We start from the raw sequence: 18,134 nt of genomic DNA, 5'->3' as shown, positions 1-18,134 counted from the left end.
TACCTGCTGCCTGGCTCCAAAGCCCGACCTTTAAAAGATTAAACTGCGGTGTTGTGTGGTTTTCAAATACGTTTTTGGTTTTTTGGTTTTTTGCGCACACTTTTAAATTAAAAGAATTCTATATTTCAATCAAGCTGTCTCAGAAATAAAAATTGTATCCAGTGGCTGACAATCACAGCCTTCATTTGATGGCACCGAGCGCTGGTGGCCGTTCTCTGCATCTTTCCTCCTGCGCTTATGTTCGCAAACAAATATCCAATCGCACATGTAGCTGAATTTACAGCCTTAACACCCACTCAGATCACTGAGGTGTCACACTTCACGGCTGCCCCAATTACTTTCAGAGGTAATGTCTACCTCCGCGGGCGCAAACACACAAATATGACCAGCCGTAAAGTTCACCCGCCTCGCATATTTACAGTGCGTATGCCCTCTTATACACAAACACCCTAAGGAATCATTACACTTGAATTAATAATATTCCATCTAATTTTTTCCTCAGGCCCACCTACAAATCCCAGCCTCCCCTGAGTGGGGGTGCTGGGTTCAGGACAGAGCTGTTTTTATGGGTTCAACAGGGATACAGACACACTCTGGGCCTACCTTTTATATTCACAATCATCTCCATGTGAGGGGCTGAATGATGTCATACAACACAAGTGCAAGGTCAACAGAGAGTCCGCCTGCGTTTTAGCACAGTTTCACATGCTTTTGGTTATCACTCATTAAGTGGACCCACACCGCTGGTTCGGATGCTGTGTGTGCCTGAGTGATCTGCATTCCCCCCTCCAAGACTTGAATCACAAGCACACTTTAGCTCTCACACCATAAACCATCTGCAGGCTTTATTGATTTGGCGATGAATCAATTAGTGAATTATTTAATTAGCAAAACATTATGGGTCAGTGCAGGGCTGCTCCCACCCCGCAGTGCTCCTGGGTCTCTTTAAATCATTTTGCACATATGTTTGGGACCCGTGTGAGTATGTGCACGTCATCATGTCTCTGCAAAAATGACCACACAGAAGTCACGTGGTCTTTGTTTTGGACCTTGAATTCAGACACGATCCCGGGGAGACCTTGTAAAGTCGCCCAGTAAGTTCCTGTTGCCACTTGCCAGATGAGGGCCCGTGTTTCTTTAAAGCTTTATGTGTACAGACTGAAAACTTTTGCTGTCACTCAAGTCCAGATTAGTCTTGGCTGCGGCTGAAAGAGGGAGAAATATGGACATTACGTCTCCCTCGTAGAGTGGATGAGTTACAGCCCGGGCTTGTGATCGGGGCGTCCTTTTGAAGAAGGAGCTTTCTGTGCGCTCATTAATTCATGGGAGTGTTTGGGTTAAAATGCATAATGAGTTCATTAAGGGGGATTGGCGTAATCAAGAAAGGTATTGGCTTAATTACTGGCACAGAGCCAGACCTATTCGTTCTCCCTGAGACCGGCAACCCACCCTGTCCACAGAGCTCACTAATTTAATTAAGTGTACAAAACGGTACACCCTAACGTCGCCCTTGGGGGCAATTATGGCACCAGAGATTGAAAGATCTCCGCCGGGGGTATTTTACTTACTGGCAGGAGATTGCCTGTGTCAGTTAGCTGATTGCATTGATTATATTGATTTGTAACAGCTTTTCGGGTAATTTCATCTGCAAAGGTGAGAGCAACACGTTGGCCGGGGGACTTTTTTATTTATTCTTTTTTTATCTAGACACTGGACTCTTTTGCCAAGTGATTAGATGAAATGGAGCTCCACAATAAGTCTTTTAAAGTGGGAGTTGGGGGAGGTGGATCGATAGTTTTTATTTGCTGTATAAGGTCAACACAGGTCGGATGTTATGAATTCTTTTAAAGGCATCACAACTCCTTCACCAGCAGCGTGGCCACCTTGTTGTGGTTGTGCTGAATCTGCAAGAGAGGGGCTTAAATGGGCACCTATAGGACTGATCTTCAGCTCATAACAGAGACATGTGGGGCAGGTTAGGCTACCTGAGTCAAGCAAACCAGGACACAGAGCTAGGTTGACTCTTTTTAAAGTGCTGGAGAGATACCCCCTACAAGTGCGCATGCTACTTTTTCTTCCTTTTTTTTTCAAGCAAACTCACTGTACTGAAATTGTGTGATGGTAGCTTAGCGGACCCTAAATGTAGGAACTTTTAGTTTTAGCCCTCACAACGTGGTTCCAATCTAAAGGGATGACATCTAGAATCACTGCTAAAGCCATATTATTTGATTTATATGCATTGTACAATTTGCATTTCCATCAAAATTAAGCATGTTCCCACCTCAACATGCAAAAGCCACACAGATAAAGGGCTTAAATTTAGTTTCTGATGTCTTTAAATATGTTTATGAGGAGCTGTGTTTGCTCAATTTTTAGGCAGACATACACAACCTCAGACACACAATGACATCATCTTCACAACTGTGTTCTCCAAACTGGGGGATGTCTTGGCTGTTGTAGAAATGCTTCCTTTTCTGTCAATTAAAGAGAAGAATGTGCTCTGACATATTAGTTTTAATTGCAGGCCTATAACCTTTGCTAAGTGTGGCAAAGGTACAAAGAGGCTAACAGTTTGATGAGCAGTTCATCAGCGAGAATTAAGAGGATAGGATGACAAGATAATCCAGAGGTGGCATGGTCATTAAAGGTGGCCAGAGGAGAGCAAATTAGCTGATTAAACAACTTCCCACCCAGCCTGTGTCATGCAAGCAGAAAGGAAGGCCTTCGCGGTGATGGACGAGGGGGCGTGGAGGAGGCGTTCATGTCGCTTGCTGGTAGAGTTGTCATCGAGTGAGTGAAGTGTCTTCATCAATTTGGAGCCATTATCATGTCAAAAGGAGAGGGTGGCACTTGCTGGAGGGGAACAGGTTGGGGGAGGAGAGACACTGAAAGCCCATCTGCATACTATAAGCTTATTCATTTTCTCTCTCACACACACACATACTCTCCTTGCTCCTCCAGCCCCTCCTCCCAAGGCAGGCCAGTTTACCGTAAGGCCGTTTAATTTTCCTGAAATAGGGCTGTGACAGCTGTGTCATGCTGATGAGAAGGTGCCGAGAAGAGTGGCAGCCTGTCACATCTCATCTATCTCAGCTCACACTCTGCTGAACTTTTGCTGCCTTCACCTCCCCTCGTTTCGCTTTACTTCTTCTGGGATGTCACACTTTTTTTCTTCTAATGAATGCAGACATGTCAGTCTGTTAAATCTGCTGTTGTGCAAGGGAAGGCTGATTGGTGATTGGCACAGGAAGAGTACAAAAGTAATAAGTGGGAGCTGCTTTTTATTTTACTTGCATAGATTGTTATGGGTCCCTTTATCATCTGACCTGGCTCAATTATGCCAATTGGATATCACAGAGACACAGAGAGGTTGTGGGGACAGCCAAATGAAACGCAGAGAGTGTGTGTGTGCGTGTGTGTATGAAACATGGAGTAAAGACATAGGGAATGAGAGTAGAAAATAGCTTGTTGGTGGAATATGCATTACTTAGCGTGTATTACTTTGCAGAGAGAAGGACAACAATTTAAATGTTAGTGATGTCATTTCCACCCGTCAGTCATGTCAGCAGCGATAAATGTGGAGCCATTACATAAATGAGATGTTGGCGTGACCCTCTCTATGCATGCATGCAGATACACTCACCCGTGTCGCTTTAGTTTTATGTCAATAGTAAACAAGTCTAGAATAGAAAAAAAGAAAACATCTCTTTTGTTATAAAAGTTGTTTTGCTTTGTTTGGTTTTTTTTAAGTGTAAGTCCTAAACCAAAATTGGGTTAGTGGCCGAGATTATCGTCTTGTGTAGTTTTTGGCTATTTGTAAAGTATTTTCAGAGAAAAGCTTATAATACAAAAGAATGTACACTAATACAAACGTCAGAGGTTTACAAGCAGCAAATAAATTTAGAGTTAGGACCAAAGGTTTTTAGGCAATGGCACTTTTTCTTATACTTCTGTCCATCACTACAGTGCATTTTAAATCAACCAATCAAGATGTGCAGACTTTTAGCTTTAATTTGAAGGGGTTTTGCAAAACATCCGCATTAACTGTGTGGGAGTTACAGCCTCGAGCACCACAGGGGATGCACATTGAAAGAGGAGGTATTTGTAACATGGTGGACTAATGTTGCCTGTATCGATATCAATTCATCTCCATGTTTATTGTGTGAAGTGGGAGTGGTTTTGTGTGTCACATTTGCTGTTTGCCTATGGCTGTGATGGGTTGGACTAATCGAAGGCAGGTGTATTTGATTGCACTGATACTCTAGTCTACTTATAGCCCACACTGCAAACACTGCTGTAATATTGTCTCTCTGTGCAGGTATGTGATATGACCTGATGTGTTTATGATGGAAAGTTTGTTACTCTGTAACTTGTATGATAAAACTGGGTGATATTTTGTCTCTCTGTGCAGGCCAGGACCTACTACATGCCACAGCCTAAAGGCAGACTTGAGTTGCTGAGGCACGGAGTGATTACTGGCATTCTTCTTACAGGGTGGTGGGTCTTGGAAGACAATTGCTGATCCCTGTTAAAGCGGTCAACATGTGAAGTGCAACTGTCTTGTGACATAGCTTGCTCTGGCCTTGAACTGTGTGTTTTATTCTGTACTCAAGTGGGACACTGGACTGTTTTATCCTTCATTTTTGGATCATTGTATTAATAAATGATCTCTTAGACTTTTATTGACTGTCATCTTTTACCCACGACTGAGACAGTTGGTCAGACCTAAAATCTCTGTGTTGCATACAAACAGCATCAAAGTCACAAAGTTCCCCAACATTCAGTATCCAACAAGTGCAGTGAAGAAAGGTCTTATAAATCCAGTTTTTAGACAATCATGAGCAGTTTCTCTCCTTCTCCATACTTTCTTTTTTCACATCCCATCATCTGGTCCAAGTTGATCTTGGTTTCATCAGTCTGTTTTGATGGAAAGTCTAATATCGACATACCGTTCTTGAGGGTAACCAGAAGTTTACACGTTGCCTCCTCTAGAGATTTCTTTGATTTGGTTTTTCTTAAACAAAGAAAGATTTTTATAATCAGCAACTTGAAATATCTTCCAGGTCTTTGTGGCAGAGGTGACCCGTGCATTCCTCCTTTTTACAATATACCAGGTCGTTCATTTGGCCACCCCTTAGGTTTTTGTTTTTGTTTTTTTATAGTCTTAGCTGTATTAGGTATTTTCTGTTTGTTTTGTTTTTAAGGTTAATAATGGGCTCCCTCACTTTCATCAACATCTCTTGGGACTTCAAACACAGCTGGAATGTTTGATTTAAAAATGCACTGTGGTTGTGTACAGACACAAAAGCTAGTTACTAGTTAGCTCGTACACGGGCACAAGCTGATCAAACGGTGCGCATCAGTTTGAAAGCAGCTTTTGCAATAATTTAATAAGGGTCGTCTCCATCAGTCTTCCAATGTGTAGTTAAAACAGCTGAGGCTGCAGTTGTTCTGCTAACCTGTGCTTATTTCTGTGCATATTCAAATACCAGTACCTGTGCCTACATGCGGACACGCAGGTTCAGCCTTCACAAACAGTCGAGTGGAGCCGTTGCGGCTACGCCTCAGCCCGGGACTGTCACTGTTAGTGATCTCAGCCTCTTTGATGCTGTCAGCCAGACAGATTACCCTGCTTTTAACCATCTTTTGAACTAAGCATGCCACACAAAAGCCAGCAGTACACCATCATGCCAGTGCAAACACTTATTCACATTAATGCCATTTTATTCGCTGTCGTTACTTCACAAGTGGAGGAAGGACGCATTTGTTCTGAGTCATTATTTAGATAATATGTCACTCACACTGAAAGCGGGCTGAATTAGAAAAGGTCAACAGTTCAGTGAAAATATCCATAGCTGAAAGGAGAAAACCATCATCATCATATGTCGATTAGCCAAACACCTGGGAAAGTATGTTTATTACATCAACAAAAAAACTCACTTGCTTACAGATCATAATAAGGATAATAATATCCTTTTATTCTAAGAGTTGCCAGCTCGTCCATCTGCCTTACACTCCACATGCCTTTATAAGACACAACTGCATGTCATCAACAATGTTTTTGTCCTCTCTGTCACTGCACGTTTCTGCAGATGTCTGTGGATGGGAGTTGCATGTTTATGAGCTGCAGGTAGTGGCCTGACCAACCTGCTCAGTGTTTGTTGACTTTTGTATTTCAGAGGTTTGCTTTTTTCTCTCCTTCCCCTCCTCACTTCAACCATTCGAGGCAAATGGTTGTCCTCCGTGACCCTGGTTCGACCACCGGGTTTGTTCTTGCTAAAAGTGGTTCTTTTTTTCCTCTCCACTAAATTTTTAATTCAGATTAGTTGTTTATAATGTTTTTTTTCCTTTTTTTTGTTTTTTGCATGAGTAAGAGACATGAAGTTAGAGATACAAACACTTCTTTAGAACATAAAACCATTTTTGTGTCACTTTGCAGTTTTCAGCACTGAGGTAGGAGGGAAGGGAAGGAAGGGTTGGAAGGTCAGTGTCTCTGCTGCTGGAGGAAGGGAGGCAGTCAGCATAGGTTCGAGTGGGTAAGAAAGGGGGAATTTAATTAGAGCAAGTGCCTGCATCCCCCTCTGGTGTCCTGCTCCGAATTACTATTTGCTGCCAGGGGTTAACTGGCCTGATAAATGGGATCAGTCACACTTGTACACACACATACAAATACAAACACCTGTGCTGTGGAGAGGAGAGGACTAAGGCCTGTATGATACAAACAGAATGAGTGATGATATAAATATTGATATAGCATGTAGTCCAAACACTGCGTTCACCTAAGCAATGACCTGTTTTGTGTTTGGATCCTATTGAAACCAGATTTTAAATTTCAATCTATCTTTATGCTTTAGGTTAATATGTTAAGCCTTTTATCCTAGTGCGTTACTGAAGGCTTGGTCAGTATAACCCCAGTTTGTATGCCTGCTGGATTTGAAGACACTTAAGTGGATTTACTAAATGTTAATCAGCCAGCAAATTTTTTACAAGCCCGGATGCTGTTTAAAGCTACTTAATGTTCTTCTGATGCATTTCCAGAACCTATAGAGTGTCCTCGAACCCTCCGGATCGCAGATGGCTTCCTTCTGTTTATCTAATGAGTTATTTGGACTCAGACTCGAAAACGAATTCTAATCTTGTTAGCAACTTCACAAAAAATTTGCCCATAACCTAAGAGTGGATAGGTCAATGATGACAAATTTCTCAACATTATCTTGAAGAATTAAGAATTAAGGGCCAGACTTACTGAGCGGGGCAAAACAGCGCGCGTGTACAATTCCCAAATGCTCATAGGCTTGGATCGTTTTATGGGGATCCTATCCTATATTTTCCTTTTGTCAATCCCCAAACCTGTTCATTTCAATATCGAGCGCTAAAAAAAATTTTTTCCCTCCTTAAATGTCGGTGCAGTTAGCACTAAGTTGTGTGTCACAAATGTTAGGAAATTAGTTTGCACGCATGATTTAAAAATTCTCTTCTCTATATTTTGCACTTTGAGAAAGGATTTCCCAAAAACACATATGCAACAGGGTCAGTCGCAAGATCCCTTGGGTTCTGCCCAACGGCAGAACCCAGTTTAGGCTAAATCTGGCTGGTAATACTCAAAAGGTCAGAGGCAAGTTTCTACCTCTAGGTCTTTGTCTCTTAACCGTTTCATGTGGCTCTAAGATGTTTGCATCTTCTCCTCCAGGGTCTTCTCTGTGTTATTGTAGGATCTTTACCTTACACTATAAAGCATATTGTTGTGATTTGGTGCTGCATAATTAAAACTAAACTGAAATTGAATTGAAATAATTGAATGTGAGACTTCTGACAGTCATTGAGATTTCATCAGGTGTTTCACTGAGTAAAAAACATTTACAATTTCACAATTTGAAAAGTGTCCTTGACACTACCTGTCAAATGTTTGGTGACATTCATAAACTCAACACACCTCAGTGAATAAATAGGATTGTGTGAAAGGCTGCATTGTGTTTTTTTTTTTTTTTTATTCAAAGCAAATATTGTGTCCAATAATAGCTTAGCGTGGTTCCCCTGATAGCAGAACAGAAAGAACCTAATGGAAGAATTTATTTCGATACAGCTGTGTTGTAGGGTCAAGCCTGTGGGAGGCAGAGGAGATAGGGGTTAGTGCAGGAAAGGGAGTTATTGCAAGAATATAGGAAGATAGTTAAGGACATTAACAGTTCAGAAAAGATTAGTAAGTGTATCCGTACGTTTATGCAGTGGATTCATACTCAGTCTTAAGTCAATGCAAAAGTTGAATGTTTGGCCACAAGACTGTTTCTATTTCAAAGTGGAAATGCTTTTGTATGTCAGAAGGAACAAAAAAATAAAAAATAAAAATGATACGAGCATTTAGTTGGAAGAAGATTAATGAAATTATCATGTCATTAATCTTTAAAACCTGAAACCTGAAATAGTGAAAGTGGAGTTTTTACTGAACCTTATGACAAATTCTGAAAAATTAAAAACAAACAAACATTAAATTAAATCTTAAATATGCATATATGAAGTTTAATGTATCATATTTGCTGGCATTTTTTTAGCCAGCAATTTATTCCCAAACACATATTGTGCAATGTATTTAGGTTTTTTAGAGAGAAAAAAATCAGGCTGATGATGTAGGAGTCTCAAAAACTGTATGTATATCATATAAATATGATACACGAGGGGTTACGGAGATAAACCCTTCATTGGCTATCCCCAGAAGCCATTTAGCTTAGTTCAGCATGAAATATGAAGTCAGGTAAAAGTTAGCCTGGTTCTCTCAAAATGTTTGACATACACAACTGACCAAAACTTCCCAAATGAAGAATTTTATTGATGTGCTCAAACATCTTTACTAAGTCATAGTTCAATAAATATTGCAATTTGTATAGTGATTTAAAAAATAAATTAGAATACAGGTATATCATGTTCATTTCGGTGCTCTGCAAGTGCTAAAATGAAAGCTGGGCTACCATAACTTAGCATAAAGCTTGCCATAAAGGCTAATAATATACACCCAAATAAATAAATTAATGATCTTAGAACTTTATTTAGTTGTCACTGTCAAGTTGCTGTTGTGTGCATTGCAGCCCACTAACACAATGACCCAGCAAAGCTTTAATGACACTTTAAAGGTATGTGTAGAGTGTGGTGTGAGCCTCAGAGTCAGACACAACAAATCCTTTAATTGTAGACTAACCTTTGCTTCGAGACACAGTGTGAGATGAAGCAGAAGACAAATTTAATTCTCTCATCAGGTCAGAACCTCTAACAGACCGGGCAGTTACTATTTCGGTTAGTTCACACACTGTCGCAACACGTCAGTACACCAAGAGCAAACAGAATATAACAAACGGCACTAATCTCATAAGCCTATTTGTACAAAACCAAATGCCAACAAACATGAGATATTGAAGTGTAAATATGGTACATTTTCATTTCCCAGAATCATTTTTAGAATATAAACAGCGCACAAACAGCTGAATTTAAAATTTACACCACATGTCACTAAAATACAACTTACATGAGATAGAATCATAAAGAGTGAAACACAGGATACAATCTGAAAGTACACAAGTAAGTTAACCATATAATCTGTTCTAAAATTTAACCAGCAACCAGTGGGACAGTTAGATCCATCATTTGTTGGGAAAAAAGTAAATGTTGGAATTTTGCCTCCAAACAACCACAGTGAAGTTTTTTCAGTCAAACAATCAAGATGTGATTAAAGTGCAGACTTTCAGCTTTAATTCAAGGGGATTATGAAAATTTCATTAACTGTTTAGGAGTTACAGCAATTTTTGTGCAGGTCTCCTTTTTCTGAGGCTCAAAAGTAAATGGACAGTTCACTGACATTACTGGGTTTAGTTCTGATAGCTGCTAGTCTGTATCTGTAAAATCCTCAGAAATTACAGATGAAACTCAGGTGCATTTTCTGCCAATGCCATGTCCTGTCTCACAGCTTTAACTAAGCTAATCCAGACCCACCCCGAAATATAGCCTGGTTCTTCTTCGGGCCTCTCCACAAACTTTCCTAAAATTTGGCCTCTATAGTATGTTGACCTTGCCATGGCAGTGGAAAAATGTCATGCTAAATTTTAACTATCTTACATATTGACTCAAAAGCACAGAGTCTCCAGTTATTTGTGACAGGCTGTGTAAAAGTGATTTAGCCCACCTTAAATATTGAGCATGTGTAATTTACTGAGAGGACGGGCCACCTATTCACCTCTCTAACCTTTGGGCAGTAAATACGACAAATTTGAAGTACAAAGAGTGAAGGAGAGATGAGTCAATGAGGTGCGTGCACACACACACACACACACACAAACACACACACACACACAGATGTTTGTATTTAAACCACTTTACTTGCTCCCTCAAATCGGGTATCGTGTTTGTCAAGAATAAAACTCAAGATTAACCAGGAGAGTGTTTGGTTTGAATGAAAATTTACTTAAAGTCAAAAAGGGGCAAAGCTAAGGTAGGTATTTCTGATTTCAATTTTTTATTTAATCTTGTATTTCAAGCTGAATTTATAGAGATCTGTCAAGTGGGAATTTATGGGAGTATTTTGACTGCCAATTCATCAGGCCTGTGCTACTGACCATTCTTTGTCACACCTCTGATAACATTTTTGATCAATTCAGAGCCGTTAAAATATACCCTGCTGCTGTGATTTACCTCTACTCCAATTTCAAAGATTGGTCAATCTTAATAGTGACCTGTTAGCCAATTGACAAAGTCAATAGACTAAACAGGTCTATTGACCAGTCAAAAGTGACCGATCAATTCATTTCACTTTTTGAAATATTAACTTTGTCCTCACAGATATCATGTGTTGGGAGGTGACTCTCCTAGTATTAGTCGACAGAAATGCATTTACTTAAAACTTTACCCTCATGCAAGATCTAATTTGTTGTCCAGGTGACACAGAGTAACTTAGTATGCATGCTTATGAAATAGCAAAAATTACACCTGGCCTCTATTTCCTTTAAGGCCGTCTCCGGACCTCTGCACCACAATGCTTTATTTAGATCACTCTGTGGGGCACACCATTCTGCCAGTTGCATATGGGATTTTAACATAGGTCTTCATGTTGAGCATTGTTTAATAGTAATGGCCTGAATCTGGCATGACCCACCACTCAAAACTGTAAGAGTTCGTAGTCCATACCCAAAGCCCTGAGGTCTGTATCGTGTCAAATGTGGTACAAAAAAAAAACAACAAGGAGGAGGATGGTGTGGCCTCATCAACAGCAAGAAGGTCCCGGGTCCCGGGCCTTTAGTTTTTCTGTGTGGATCATTTTCTCTCCATATCTGTGGGGATTACTCCAACTTCCTCCCAGGCTGCTTGTGGTTAGGTGATTCTAAACTGACTGTGAATGCAAATGTGTGTCTCTGTGAGTTGGTGATCTTTCCAGGATGTACTTTGTCTTTTATACTATGACTGTTGAGATAACCTCCAGCCCTCCTGTAACCCTGAATGGGAGAAGAGGATGGATGGACAGTATATTTGTTTGACAAAAGGCAGTCTGTATCCTTTCATCCATTCTCTTTTTCTTGTCCTTATCAGGGTCACAGCGGCACTGGAGCCTTTCCCAGCTACCATAGAGCGAGATGCAGGTACACCCTGCACAGGTCACAAATCTGACAATAACACATAATGACAAACAACCATTCACACTCTCACCCACAGACAATTTAAAAATCACCAATTAACCTAACCCCACTAATTGCATGTCCTTGGACCGTGGGAGGAAGGTACTGGGAAAGAACTCACATATACACAGGCAGAACATGTAAACTCCACAGAGAAAGGCATGACGGTGGAGTCTATCTCTGGAGTTTCATGCTGTGAGGCAACACTGCGAGCCACCACACCATCGTGCTGCCTGCAGGCCACATCCTTTTAAAGGAAAAATAAATAAATAAATGTCAAAGTTGATTATTCAAGCTCATAAATTGATCTAAAAAGAGGGTTGCCTTAAGCTTTATGGCACTTAAAAGGTGACAGTAAATTATGTTTGTTCATTTTCATTTTCATTTGAATTCTGTTCTTCTATATGCAAACCAGAAAAAAATCGGTTTGGGTCTTGTGAAGTTTCTTTTGAAACAGACTTCTCACACATACAACCTCTTTCCAAAGCCCTGTTGTGTCTGCTGGAGAACTTTCAGTACAAACGCCCTGAACTGTCCTCACAGCTGAAAAGGCTATTTGACAACAACAACTGCTCACCATCTGAACTTTTAATCTCTCTTCTTCTCTCGCTCTGTGTTAGTCTGCATGTTGAGTTTGTGCAGGTGCAAATTAACGTATTGGCACTATATTACAACACCAAATCTAACCTTTAACTTGACTGAGATATAAACATAGTGTCCAAACTTTGGGAGTTTAAAAGTAATGGTGCACGTGAACCATTACTGGTTACATTTGTGCAAAGAGTTAACACATTATAACTGATTCAGCTAAGAAAGCTTTAAAAAGAAAGTCTCCATTGCTCTTCACAAAAATATATAAGGATAAACAAGCAGATTAATGGAACAAAGTTTCACAGAAAGATAAAACAAGAATAAATTCAAACCATTTATCTGATGAAAAGAGTTTGGGGATTTCCAATCCTATGGCCAACTGACTGAGAAAATAGCGCCTCCTCTGTCAAACATGGTGTAGGGTCGCTTATGGCTGTTGGTGGTTTATGGGACGCTGGAATTTACAAATGGTTTAACAGCTGAAAGGGGAACAGCAGAATTACTACTTAATATTCTGCAGATTATCTAAACTGAAAAAAAGAGCATGATGAAAAAAAAGAGTCAACTTAATATTTTTAGCATATTTCAAATACATTTTCTGCAAATGAAAAAACCTTCAGTATCCGGTATGTTGCTCTCATATCTCCCGCTGCTCTTCTGCGGTTCGCCTTCAATAACCTTTGGTTACAGTTAACATGCAAATTGGGTAATAAGAAGCTATTACCTGATTGTTAATGGCAGCAGGCGGCTTCCTCACAGCGGAAAGAAGGGCAGAAGAATTGCTATCAAGAGCAATGAGCTGCATCTCTAAAAGTGCAATTAGATGTAGATTTATATGTCACTTTCGACAACAGAGAATCGCTTACAGTGGTGGTAAAGACACAAAAATTTATAACATAGTTGAAACTGAATTGATCTGTAGAGGCGGAAAACCAAAAGCACAAACCGCCAGCTGGCGGAGATCTTCAAAGCTGAATATCCTCATAAGTGGCCTGATAATGCACGGCGGAGAGGGCTGGTGAGATAGCAGGGTGAAAGTAATGATGTCTTGTTGTGGCTGATAAGGTGACTTTATCTCCTATCTCCCATATCTATGCACAATGGGGCCCTTGTATGGGTGATAGTAAAACATGGGGCTGTTAGATGGAACAACCCATTAAATGGCCATAAAAGTCGCACTGGACTGGATAATGTGAAAGGAAGCTTTGTTTTCCATTGTGGAATAATGAAACAGGTGAGCAGGGAAACAGACTGAAGAGTCATAAGGTTGGAATTCCCCGAATCAGACTCGAATTTCATGAATTAAGCCTCTGAAGCCGATGTCTCTTGTTCTTTTATCAGATATCTCCACATTTTAAGCCATTAATCGCCTAAGATCAAACTGGAATGGTGCAAAGGGGCTATTCAGATCAGGCTATAATTATTATTATCTATTTTTAGAGATCTTTATGTTGCACATTTTGCATATGTGGTGCTCAAAAGGTGTTACCTAACCTAAAAGCCAGATAATGGTGTTAGAGCTATCACATGTCAAATCATATTAATCTGTGGTCCATGTATTTAAGGCCTCTTGTAGACTGATTATATCTAAATATGGAGAGTTTTCATTATCCAGGTCCAGATGGGTGGTAGTTTCTAACAGTGGATTGAATGTGATTGCATTCACACTTTTCTTAACCTGATAGTGCTGGGATTGGTCAGCTGTGAAGTGGTGAGAGCAGAGCCAATGATTGCACTGTGATTCATCCCAAATCAGTCTAAATGTTGCCGTCTGGAAAACATTGACCTGTGGAAAAATTTTGGTATAAACTAGTTTTGATCATAACCCAGACCTCAGACCTTAAAGTAATGGATCAGTTTAGGAAAAGCGGGGGTTTAAAATAAGTATTTTTCTAGGGAACAGTTATGGTGATGGCATACTGTCATCTGGTAACATGAAACAAAGCTTGGCTTCCAGCGCAGCCTCCTACTTATGCAGGCTTTGTTGATCCCTTTCATCCTTTGCGCCTGTCATAGTTAATGCAGATCTTTCTTCTCAGTGGGAGCTTAACAGCATCCTCTGACGCTGAACATTTAAAAAAAAGTGAAAGTGCTAAAAGATGCAGTTCTGCTAATGGCTACTTGAGGATCTCCAAAATCAGGCCAACACCGAATAACTGTGTTAAAAATGCACAACTATACAGTAGAAGAATATACAACCTTACAACTCCCTGGGTCAAATTATATTAGGATGTAAGGTCAGCATTTTAAGCCATTAGTTGTCCAGAGTTCTTAATCTCATCTTATATAACCTCTGAACTGTGGTATTGGTACCATTGAGAGCATTTTATTGCACTTATCAGAGAGATAATAGGGCTCAAAGCAAACCTGTACATGCTGTCACATTAAATATTTTGGGTCTGTTTGTGTGACGAATGAAACTGACCAAGTTAGCTTTAGTCAGGAATTTGGCTAGCAAACCAACATGAGTAATGTAAATTTGACTAACAGTAAACCTAGCTTGATAATAAAGACTTTATGTTGTATAAATTAATAAAGAAAATACTTGAATTGGTTACCATTTCAAGAGGTTTAGGTTATTGTAAGCCTTTTGGTTGTCAAACATCAAACATTTGCAGAATTGGGGGAATTTCCTGGTTTCCCGAGCAGGAAGTACCTCACACACACCCGCCCTGCTAACTTTCCAATTGACTGTGGCTGTGTCCCAATTCAGGGTCTGCACGGGTGCGTACTATAAGTACGAGAAGTGCGGAAGTGAGAGGCGTGTGAAATGGGACGGTCTAGCCTTTGTCATGATACCATGATACTAACAGCGAGAAACGTTACATACAGCTTTGTGTGACATAAATGAGGGAGAAAAAATGTTTTGTTGGTCATTCATTTTTGTCATGACATCACTTTGATTAGTTGAGTATCTGAGGCTGAGACCACAGGACTGTAAAACATGATTGTTGGGCTTCATTTCTGTACTGAACAGTCATTACAAGATTAGTTAGTAAATAACAATTAGCTCTTGTTGTTCATGAGACTAAAGTCATCTCACTGTGGTAATGTAAATATAATATGGCCAATATTATAGTATTGTCAGATTATTATGATATATATATACACACATATATATATATATATACATATATATATGTAGAGGCTGAAAGTACAAACATCACTAATGTCACATAACTTTGCCAACATGTGGTCAACAGCAATGTTTTAATGTTCTTCGTTATTAAACATTCGCACATAATTAAGTGACATCATATTCAGTACTTACTTTTGACAGTTCACTCTTCGGCCGCTCCCTTCTGCCGTATTTTGCGGCAAAATTATCCACACCCACCGCCGTGCTATGAATTGTGGGATATATGGGACCACGAAGCGTGCACCGGACCACGCTTGATATTTGGGGAAATCGACGGCGCATTTGGAGTACGCATTTGAAGTACACTTCGAATTGGGACAGCCGTCATCGCGTGGCGGTGACGTAATCGCACTTAAAATGCGTACTTCAAGCGTGCAGACCCTGAATTGGGACACAACCATAGGCTGTGTCCCAATTCAGGGTCTGCACGCTCGTGTTTCTCGAGGTTAGTATCATGGTTGCTAGGCAACCTGAACAGCGCGACGAAGGCTAGACCGTCCCATTTCACAAGCCTCTCACTTCCTCACTTTTGGTACTTATAGTACGCACGTAGTACGCATAGTGCGCGTACTTCAAGTGTGCAGACCCTAAATTGGGACACAGCCTATGTGCACGTTAGCATATGCTACTTCCTATGCGGAAACTCCTGTGGGGAGCTTTGTTTCCGGTGTCCTATTCACACCCTGTTTACGGTCCAAAACAAGTTAAGCAAATGAATGAATGAAGCGGCGATTTACATTTCTATAGATGTCTTGGGCATTTACCCAATATATCTGTAAATGATGTTCATCGACTTGTCAATATTTTTTCCCCGCGCCTCAGAGCAAAAGAGAAAAGGGATTCAAATGTTATATTTCTCAGCTGTCCCTCGTTTTTGCAGGTGTTATGTTCTAAAAAATAACCAGCGATAGGTGAAATCAAGTAGCCAATTTAATTTTTTTTGACGGTGCAAAACGTTTCGTGGACATCGTGGACATACAGTACTGCACTTCAGAGTCACACTGCTAGCATCAATGCAGTGATTCTGTACTGTACAGGAGAGACGTCACGAAGGAGATCGTCTGCAGCAATCAGGACGCAGGACACAATGTGATGTAAAAATAAGCATGCAAACTTGCACTAAAAAATCTGTGAAACAGCGAGGTGAAAGGTGAACCGCGTTATAGCGAGGGACCACTGTAATTTTGAAGGTAAGTCACAACATACTGTAACGGACTGGGTTACAAGTTAGTTGACTGTTGTGTTATCAGTGTTTTGTGTTCAGAATTGCCAGTTACTTAGGGCATAGTTGGACCACACCCGCACCATGGTGATTTACTGAGTGTCCTTGAATGTGCAGTAGTCTAGAGGCCGGTTGGCCTGTCAATCAGATCAGCTACCAATGACAGAGAGTCTGGAGGAGAGCAGGTGTGTGGTTGGCTGAGAGTGTTCGGGGGGCGGGGGTTAGAGAGTGTGTGTGTGTGTGTGGGGCGGGAGAGAGAAGAGTGTCGGGGGTTGTGCTGTTGCTGGAGAGCGCGCTTTTTTTCCCTGTTGTTTTGGCGTTGGCTACAGCCCACAGTAGCCCGTGTTACTATTCTGAATAAACACCGGTAACCGGAACGCTGATCGTCTGTGTCTTCTGTCGAGGGACGCTACACTGGTGTCAGAAGTAAAAGCGAAGCTTTCGCCTCCAGAGTTATCTGCGCTCGCGCCGCCCCGATTTACGGCATCAGCTTTGGACGCTGGAGATTTTTGCGGGACTTTGCAGAATGCTTCCGATGGATTACTCCAAGATCAAGCGAGAGCCTACAGCGGAGGCTCACGGACACGACTACTCCGCCGGGGACCGGAGGTTCGCAGAGCACAGAGAGCGGGTGAGGCAAACGATCGCGAATTTGGCGAGAGAAGCCGGCTTTGCATCCTCTCACCGTTTGGGTGGCCGAAAGAGCTCTTTGGGCACTTCTGCAGTGGCTGGGGGTGTGGAGAAAGACATACCGACGCATAGAGGCACTTTCCACGCTTCCATGAAGACCCCCAGGTATGATGGCAAGGCTGACTGGGAAGCTTTTCATGCACAATTTGAACTGTTGGCCAGGGCTGGTGGGTGGTCTGCTGAAGAGAAATCCCAGCAGCTAGCTATGTGCCTTACTGGCGATGCCCTGTCTAGCTTGCTGCTTTTGAGCCCAGAGGGCAGGGGGGATTATGATGCTTTGGTTGGGGCTCTAAAGAGGCGGTTTGGTTCTTGCTCTGCTCCGAGCCTGCTGCGCTCCGAACTGTGCAGCCGCCGCCGCCGACCAGGAGAATCCATTAGGGACCTAGCTAATGACATTGAAGGGCTGGTCCACCGCACCTATGCCCACATGCCCCCCACCATCCAGGGCGAATTAGCTTGTGACCACTTCCTCCAGGCCCTGCTTCCAGATGAGCTGCGGATCCAGACGCTGTTAGCTCACCCTAAATCCCTTCAGGAGGCCCTGGAGCTGGCTACAGAGAGAGAGTTACTGTGTGCTGGGGCTGCTAAACCCCTGACTGAGCTGACCAGGCCACTGCAGACGGGGACTACAGGAGGGACTGCACCGGGCGCCGCTGAACCCGCATGGGCGGAGGGATTGACCCAATTGGTGAGAGCTGTCACACTACGTGGGGAACAAAGGTCAAGAAGAGGGCCGAGGGTCTGCTGGGGATGTGGACGGCCGAGTCACCTAGCCCGAGACTGTCCCCACGCCCACCAGGATCAAGGGAAACGACATGGGGTCTGCATAACCGGGACGATG

The sequence above is a fragment of the Neolamprologus brichardi genome, chromosome 1, assembly GCF_056152115.1.
Source record: "Neolamprologus brichardi isolate AB-2024 chromosome 1, ASM5615211v1, whole genome shotgun sequence".
Taxonomy (NCBI): Eukaryota; Metazoa; Chordata; class Actinopteri; order Cichliformes; family Cichlidae; genus Neolamprologus; species Neolamprologus brichardi.
This window is presented reverse-complemented; position numbering follows the sequence as displayed.